The sequence below is a fragment of the Mustela nigripes genome, chromosome 15, assembly GCF_022355385.1.
Source record: "Mustela nigripes isolate SB6536 chromosome 15, MUSNIG.SB6536, whole genome shotgun sequence".
Classification (NCBI taxonomy): domain Eukaryota; kingdom Metazoa; phylum Chordata; class Mammalia; order Carnivora; family Mustelidae; genus Mustela; species Mustela nigripes.
In genome coordinates, this window is record NC_081571.1 from 46,124,007 (window position 1) to 46,133,322 (window position 9,316).

The 9,316-nt window shown below is 34.0% G+C and overlaps 1 pseudogene; it reads right to left on the bottom strand.

The window, feature by feature from the left end:
- Nucleotides 1-3,523: 3,523 nt before the first annotated feature.
- LOC132002670 (ATP synthase F(0) complex subunit C2, mitochondrial-like) lies at nt 3,524-8,743 on the bottom strand (annotated as a pseudogene).
- Nucleotides 8,744-9,316: the final 573 nt, after the last annotated feature.

A 9,316-nucleotide genomic window follows, 5' to 3' on the forward strand; every position in this document is an offset into this window, starting at 1 on the left:
TGTATTTTGGATTCCCAATTAATGTATTACAGAATACATTTTGTTTGTAACTGCAGAGAAATCATTCACTGAAGTCAAAGCAACACGTATTTTTTATTGTCTCCTCAGTAAAATGTACAATGTCAAGTTTTGTAATCACTTCTCAGTGATTTATGTATGAATCATGTATATAAAATACAATTTAAAATTGCATAATAGTTTCTGTAGTACTTTCAAATGTAACAAGTCATTTAATTCTTAAAAGCTCTTGTTTAGATACTCAATATTTTTAAAAAAATGAATTTTAAAAGTCCATCTTATGTTACAAGTAAGAAAATTGAGCAACAGATAGCAAGTGATTTTTTTTCAATGAATCACAGCTAATAAGTGACAGATTCCCTAATAATTTGCAAACTATGAAGTTAGAGGATAGGGTTTTTTTTTGTTTGTTTGTTTCCATACTCATTAAATGTATTATTTGCTAGAAAGTTGTTAAAATTCTGAAGTTCCTGATACATATCATTGTACTACATTCCTTTGTCTCTATGCCACATTTACTTTCACTGTTTAACTGAATTTCTTAGTTACCAAGGAATCCTTTTATTTTTCAGCCTTTGTGGCTGAGTATTGCTGTTCTCTCTCTATTTATTTATTTATTTTTAAAGATCTTATTTATTTATATGACAGAGAAAGCAAGAAAGCACAAGTAGGCAGAGCAGCAGTGAGAGAGGGAGAAGCAGGCTCCCCACTGAGCAGGGAGCCCCATGCAGGGCTTGATCCCAGGACTCTGGGATCATGACCTGAGCCAGAGACAAACACTTAATGACTGAGCCACACAGGCACCCCTGCTGTTCTCTCTTTCAAAACCTTTGCCTACAGTATCTATCCATGGTAAGATAAAACAAGGAGGCAGGCTTCAGTATCATATAGTAAGAGATTTTTAAATGAGTATAATCAATGAACTTGGAGTGTTCTGTGCTGTATTGAGACAAAGTATCTGAGGACATTTTACTAAGAATTCCGGTGTTGGTTAGAAAAAAGTTGGGCCGGAATTTAAAAGAAAATATGTTTCCTTTTTAGCCTTAAAACAATTATCTTATTCAAATCTGTATTATAGTACTTGTTTTATTCATCTCATTCCCTTTCTAAATTGCATGTCTTTATGGAGGGAAGGGAGAGAATTCACATATCTTTGCATCACTCATGGCAGCTAAAGCTATTTTTACTAAGTTCGATCATTCCATACATTTTTGCCAAATCCCTTATCTATACAGGAGTGAAGTGAGTTAAAAGCACTATAAAGAGGATGTTTTAAAAAAATAATCTAGTGGGAATAGAAAAAGAAGATAACAGATAACTAGACCCAGATAGCAATAGAGTAGAGAATAATATGGAAAATATGCACACATTTAATAAACAGAAGTGAGATAATTATTGGACAGATATTGCTCCCCAAAGCATTGTGGTCATACTTACCGGAACATGTCACAGTAAGTTAAAATTGTGGATGGTGGTACTTTGATATTATTGGGAAATCTATATTTATCTATTTGTAGTGCTTCTTGACATTAAACATTTCATAGATATTTGGATACCAATACTCTTAGTTTCAGGGATATTCTGCAGATTCCTTTTTATTTTTCCCTTCAAAATTTGCCCATGTTTTTATGAAAGCAGAGCTGTCTACTAACCCTAAAAGTGCTTTTACTGTCACAATGACATGTAGACACTAAATTGTCTTGCATGACAAGAAAATATATGATATTTTGTTTTGTTTTTTCTATTAACTTTAGAAACAATTACTTTTGCATAGTGATTTTACTCAGTCATCCCTTTCTAATGCAATGCCAGTGTATGTGCAATATTTTAAAAAGTTTTCTAGGGAAGCAATGTTTTCCTTCTGCAATAATTGTATCCACATGTTTCAAAATAGGAATTAACTGTAATTTTCCAAAAAATTTGAGATGTTTCTAGTACTATGCTATAATCATGCAACGCAGGGTTTTCCCCCCTGCTTTATAGTTTGCAATATGCATATACAGTTTGTACATATACTAACATATATATAAATATGTATGTAATCTCTATGAATAAAATAATTTTCAGAAAAGAAATTATTCAGCTAGGGGTGCCTGGGTGGCTCAGTGGGTTAAAGCCTCTGCCTTCAGCTCAGGTCATGATCCCAGGATCCTGAGATCGAGCCCTGCATGGGGCTCTCTGCTCGGCAGGGAGCCTGCTTCCTCCTCTCTCTCTCTCTTTGCCTGCCTCTCTGCCTACTTGTGATCTCTGTCTGTTGAATGAAGAAATAAAATCTTAAAAAAATTATTCAGCTAGCACCATCTTAGATGATGATATGGGGATGATTAGTCTGGTTTCTTTTGTAGAAGCAGTTCTTTAAGAAAAAGGAGTACTGCTTCTTTAGACCGTCCTTGGAGAAAAGAACATTTTCACTAATTTCTTTCTATTTGAAATATCCAGAATAATGACTCTTACAATAACAGCATGTCAACTAGTACATGTACTAAAAGGAGTGGACCCAGGGCATAGAACCCTGAACCTATAAATTTGAAAATGGTTATAGAACCCTATTGCAAATATTGACCTCAGAAAATGGAAAAATGAGACACAGGTAATCCACAGCCTGCAAAGGCAGCAGCATTAGCACTTCTGAGGGCATCTGAAAATGTTTTAATATGAACAAATACTTAACTTTATATGTAAAGGATTTTAAGAGGTTTATCAGGTAGTTGAAAGGAAGGAGACAGAGAAAGACTCGCTATAGAAAAAAGGAAAAGCAAGATAGATGGAATCTGAACTATGAGACATAACCTCTGTATTCACTATTCTTAGGCTTTGCACTATTGCATCACCCACCTGTCCGTGAACACCCACGCTAAAAAATGGTGTCTATAATTTTTTTCTGCTTCTCTGTTCATTTACAGATGAGCATATAGTTCTTTAATTTCATTTTCAAAATAACTACATTTATAGTTCTTTAATTTCATTTTCAAAATAACTACATTTTATGAACACTCCTGAAATCTTCTTACTGGTGACTTTGATATGGAATAACATAACTTCATAATAAGTTTTGTCTTCTTTCTGACTTCAGCTTTTAGAGTCCATAATTTCTTTTTTTTAAACTTCACATTTTTATTTAAATTCAAGTTAGTTAACATATGTAGTAAAGTTGGCTTCAGGGGCAGAATTTAGTGATTCACCACTTACATACAACAACCTGTGCTCAACACAAGTGCCTTCCTTAATGTCCATCCCCCATTTAGCCCATCCCCCCCCCCCCCCCCCCCCCCCCCCCCCCCCCCCGTTTGTTCTCTATAGTTAAGAGCCTCACGGTTTGCTTCATAAGTTCAATGTGTCAGAAAAATCAAAGTAATTTTTTCTCTTTTTTTTCCTCATTTACACAGTAGTATTTCTCTTCCTCTTCCAACCACTTTCCCCAGGCTCCTTGGGGAGGTTTAGAAAAAGGGAACATACAGGGAAAATGAGACATCAGAGAAAGGCATCAGAAGTGGAGACAGTGCCTTTACATGGTGAAGAGGATGAGAATGGTCACCATCAGGCAAAATAGCTCCATGGTCTCCAAGAAGGTGAAGTTCCAAATGGTTTAGGAGAAGACCTATTGCTTCAGAGAAGGGCTCCCAGCAAAACCAATGATGAGGCTCCCAAACACAGTCCAAATTCCAGCCCATAGCCAGCCACCCCTACCATGGCAGCCCCAACCCCAATGAACTTGGCGGCTATGTCAGTGTCCCTTGAAACGGCACTTGTTCAAAAGCTGCAACTAGGAGTAAGTGAGGTTAGAGGACATGGGGTTGCCAAGCTGCTTAGATTCTCTTCTGACAGTGTCTTTGGTTGTTTTAGTACCATGGCAGACAGTGATTGTCTCCATTGCTGAGAGGTGTTCCTGATCAGGAAGAAAGATCTTTGCATGGGTGTACAGTTTCAGGGGACAAGGAGCTGTGGCAGGAGAGCTATCCCTAGTGCAGAGAAGATTGCCAGAGTAGTTTTTCTGATACACGTTAATCTGACAACAAAGAATTCCCTGCTATTACAGGACAGGCACTCTAAATAGTACCTTTATAGCCTTTATCAAATCACTAAGCATTCCAGGAACTCTTGCTGTACATGACAGGTTCAGAAATATTCAATTTTTTGAAGTCACCTAAAGATGTAGAGACATTTCTGACTTTGTAATTGTATGGTCGTGCATTCTGATTTTTTCCACAATATGAAATGCTCCTTGTGGTGTTTGTTCTAAACGATCAGTAATGACGACCACATGGACTGACATTTATTTTTACTGACCATTTTTAAAGTCCCCACGAATGGAAAGAACTTTACATAAACTATTCAGAGATTATTTAGCAAAAGCCTTCTCAATAAAATAATTTTGAATTGTACACTATTACTCTCAGGTTTTAAAACCTAGAAACAAAATGCTGTGTTTGATTCACTAATACACAAATGGCAATGGTGGTAGTGGGATAGTGTGGAGCAGCCTGCTTCCCTTTTGTATTTCTATAAAAACAGAAGAATCAGGTAAATTCTAACAAAAGATTTGAAATTTAGCAAGCAATATTTATTATTTCTGTTTTGCACTTGATCTTAGCCAAAAGGCAAAAAAAAAAAAAACAAAAAAAACATTATTATTACTTCTGCTTTGCATTCATCATCTTCTGCAAATGCAAAAAAAAGATCTGTGTATAATAGAAAAGTATCTTCGGTTCAACTATCAAATGCTTGTCAAATACAAAGGAACAGAGGAACGTTTTCTAAGGTCTAGATGAGAGTGTCCAAATGCAATTTTATTGAAGACTGCTTTAGTCATCATTTTCTCAAGCCAGGTTCAAAAGGGCGAAGTCAGTTTTTTAAACAAAATTTTTTAATTATTGCATATGCCCTTTCAAGTCAATGAAAAACACTCACCTTTCCACTCATCAAGTAATTGTGTTCGATGTCTACAGAGGACACTAAGCTCCAATAGTTCTAACCGATTTCCAGACAAGTTGTGTTTGTGTTGAATAATGTTCTTATTTTGGATGTGTCAAGGCCAAAATAGCAAGCTTAATTTAAACATATAGCAAGGCATCAGTTTGTTTTCATTTTAAAGTGGAGTTATGAAATTGAAGACCTGTTCTATAATAAAAGTGTTAAAACAAATTGACAGTCAATATTCTTAAACTTTAATTTGATTAATCCTGCTCTTAGCAAATGCACTATTGCATTATATATGATCCTTGGTTATCCAATGGAACAATGAGTTGAGTGTTTCCATTAGTAAATTTTTAGGTTCATATGGAATTTTGCAATGTGTCAGTACTATTTACAGATTTTATGTTCAAATTTCACTGCATTATTGTATTTGTCATGACTAAAAGAAGGATGATATGAACATTCTCAGGTTTATATAAATATAACTTTAAAAGGTATAAATAAGTAACCCAATTTTTATTAATTATATCACAAAAAATCAAAATCTTTAATTTTAAAAATAATTAACTTATGTTCTTAATCATACTATATATTGGTAAGTAATTTTATTTAACAATAGCAAGAAAAATAATCTTAGAAAGTAAATAAGAAATCTGTTTCTTAAGTGATCAGAATAACTTTAATTCTTAAATATAACTGGTTCATGAAGCTACTGTAGTTTGTTAATTAATATTGATTTATAATGATAGGAGGAAATAAAAATACAAGTAATCTTAAGATGCTAAAGTGACATGTTTATCATAACTATATTCATAAAAAAATAATATGATGCCTGTGAACTAATTAGGTACTCTTGGGATATTATAATATTAATGATATATGCAATTTTCTATATTTGATATTACCCAACTTAATAAACTACTGTCTATTCAAAAAAACTAAATATAGTTGCACAAAACCCTGAGGCAGTTGTATCCGTATGAATATATTCAACTTCAGAGCAATGATTTTGACAGATTAGAAGAGTAAATTCATATAATAGAATGTCATGATCCAAATAAAATCTAAATTAAGGTAAAATTTTACCCTATCTATGGAAGGAATACTAGAATTTTAAAACACTATTCTTACAAAAGTTAATTTACTTTCAGGGTGATTTTTGTATTTATATTTTTCAGTATATTACTGAACTAATGGAAAACAAAACTGATGTGTGGGTGATTAGTTACAGTTTTACTACATTTGCCTTGAAATTATGGATATTTGAAAAAATAGACTGGTGTGCAATAAATTGATTTTCGAGTCTTTTTGGCATCTTTTATTTAATAATTTGTGTTTTTCATTGATATATGTCTTTGTTACTTAAATTCTTTAGCTTTAAGTCAATAGGCATGTTAAGAACAACATGTTTGATGAGATCATGGGGCTTCTTTCATAGTTCAACCCTGCTTAATGTGACCCAAAACAATATACTTCATTCAGGTATACTTATAAATTGTATAATTGTGTGACCTAACATCTTTTTTGTAAGAACTTTATCCATTTTCTTCTGCTAACAATTACTTCTTTGTTGGCCTAGCCTTTGTATTTATAATGTGTTAATAATTTTTGTTTTTAAATTGCATTTGTAAGAATGAAGATGATTTTTTAAGATTGAGGAAAAAAATTATTTTTGATGTTAAGGAGATGGGAGTAAAAACGGGGAAAATGTTTTTTGTTCACAGGCAGATTAATTTTGTGACTGATCTTTCAAAGGAGAAATCAGAATAAGTGTAGTGTGAAAAATGTAAATGATTTAATTGAAACAGATTTATGGACTTTTAGTAGTTTAATTGAGAATTATATTCTAAATATGATAAGAGCTGTTTGGAAAAAAAATTAGAGAGAGAGAGAGAGATTGACAACAAGCTCAAAATGGAGTCAGTTGTGCTAAGCCCACATTACCAAACTGAGACTTACTACCTAACCAAATTTCAGTGTCAGTCTCTACAAGAAATGTAATTTTAGCTAGTCAGTCTAGAATTTCCTGGTCAGCACTAGTGAGGCAATGTGCCTGATAAGACACTTGCCATCTCCCAAAGCAAGGTAACCCTGCCTGAAACAATTTACTCTCTTAGTAACTTCTTTGTCTCACCCTTCTTCTGCCTCTAAAAGCCTTATATTTTGTATGGCTCTTTGGACCTCCCTTCTACTTGCTAGATGGGATGCTGCCTGACTTATGAATCATTGCATAAAGCCAATAAGATCGTTAAAATTTACTCAGTTGAATTTTATTTTTTAACAAGGATTTTCCACCCCCAGGATAGCATTGTACTTCAAGAAGATTCGAAGAGAGCAAGTATTCCAGGAGGTCCAAGAAAACTGAAGGGAATTGAAGGAAGTAATGTGGCAGCTACTGACATTTTGAGGTGTTCCAAAATGTGGGACCAAGGTGCCCAAAGACAAAAAATATCAAAGAGAAACATTCCTGCTGGCCTAGTACTGCAAATCCCAGATGTATATTCATGTGGAAGAAGGCAGGCCCCACATTATTAAGAAGCTTAAAAACAGATTGAAATTGATGTCCTTTAGGTTATCTGACTTCTTTTATATTCTGTTCTCTCCCTTGTGTTTAGTTTCACTGGGCTTTAATCAGATAACTTAAAAATTTTCGGAACCTAGGTTAGGATGTAGCGTGAAAACAACAGAACCTGAGAGAAGGCAAGTTTTCTGAGTAGGGTGTTTCAAATAACTTACCGCAATTAAGGTGATGAGTACTCCTGAAGGGCAGAGAGAAGTGAAGGAAACTTCTGCATTTGACACCAGAAAAGCTGAGTAGCCATAAGAGTTAGTCAGAGGGAAGGCACTGGGGATAAAAGGTTGGCAAGAACTCCCTTAGGAATTGCACTCTGAAAAATCCAAGGTTTAATACAAGCTTCTTTCATTAGTCTAAGTGTTTCTGCACAAATAACTTGTCATTACAATTCAGCTTCATCTTAGAAATTGGAGGGGCAAAAGACCTGTTAGGTCATAGCACTTGTCACTCCCATGCAAAATGGAAACAATGGCTCTCGGGTATAGGATTTCATAAATTAACACAGAAATAGAAAATATAGAACTATTTTTTTTCCTATAAAATGATTTAAGAAGTGCAAGGTTTTCTTTAGATTTGTTCTTTTTTAATTGAGTTCTTTGGGCATAGGACTCTTCAATAAGGGCTTAGACCAAGGGTTTAAGGACAAGATAGAAGGAACAGTAAATGACATTTTGGTATAAGGACCCATGGATAAGAGACTGACCCCTGTAACTTTGATAATGATGCTTAATCCTTTCCTGCCAGAGTTGCAATTAAAAATAGCAGTAGGATGCTGTCTCAGATCTTTGCTATGGAGAGCGTTAAGCTATAAACTATATTTTAAACTACTCTTTAAGTGTATTCTGTTCAGAGAACAGTTCAGTTTATTTCTGTTCATATAGAGTGGAAAACAATTGGTGTAACTGATAAGAAAACATGACTGATTGATAGGCATATTCAGATATGCTGATCCAAAATGCTCTGATCTCATGGTAGCTTTTGCTTATTGTTTTACATTCAGAGAAAAAAAATTCAAAAGTGTTAAATCACAAACAACAAACCACTCAGCTCCCAAACTGCATAAATATTAGAGAAGAATAAAGATATGAATTATCTGAAAATCGTTTCTATCCTTTGGACTGTAAAGCATTCATAAATAATTTTATCTTCAGTATTGTTCTGTCTTTGAAAATTTAAGTTGTAGAATCTCTTTTCATCTCTAGTTTCAGATTCCATTTATTTCACTTACCTCTTCATTTAGCTGACAGTGATAATATGCCTGTAAAATATCATTTTTTTGATCATGTGTATTTGACAGACACGTTTTTGTTTCTTTTCCCTGTTTCTCTAGGCTAGCGCTCTGTCTAGATGATGTACCCCTGCTGGTGATGTCAGTCATCAGACACTATAGCAAATGATGGGAAATCAAAGGAAGCAGGAGATGGTTTAAGTGATCAATCAATTTAATATGCAGGTTGTTGAGGCATGGAAACATTCCAACCAACTGTAGAATTCCTGGCCCAATTTAGATATATGTATTACATGTGTATAAGCTTCACTGAGAAATATGATTTGATAATTTATATACTATTTTTTTCTTTTTATGGCAGTTTAATTCAACTACTATCTTACTGAGATTTCTGAAGCTTTTCCTTTGGGAGATGTATGGATGACCCCATAATTTACTTTTTATGGTCTATTGAAGAGAATAAGACAACCCTGAGTTTTTATTTGTTAATCAACAAAATGTATGATACTCTTTTTTAAATAAAAGTACATGCAAAATTCAAAAGTGTCAACACTCAGTTTTCTCAGCAACTGCATAATATG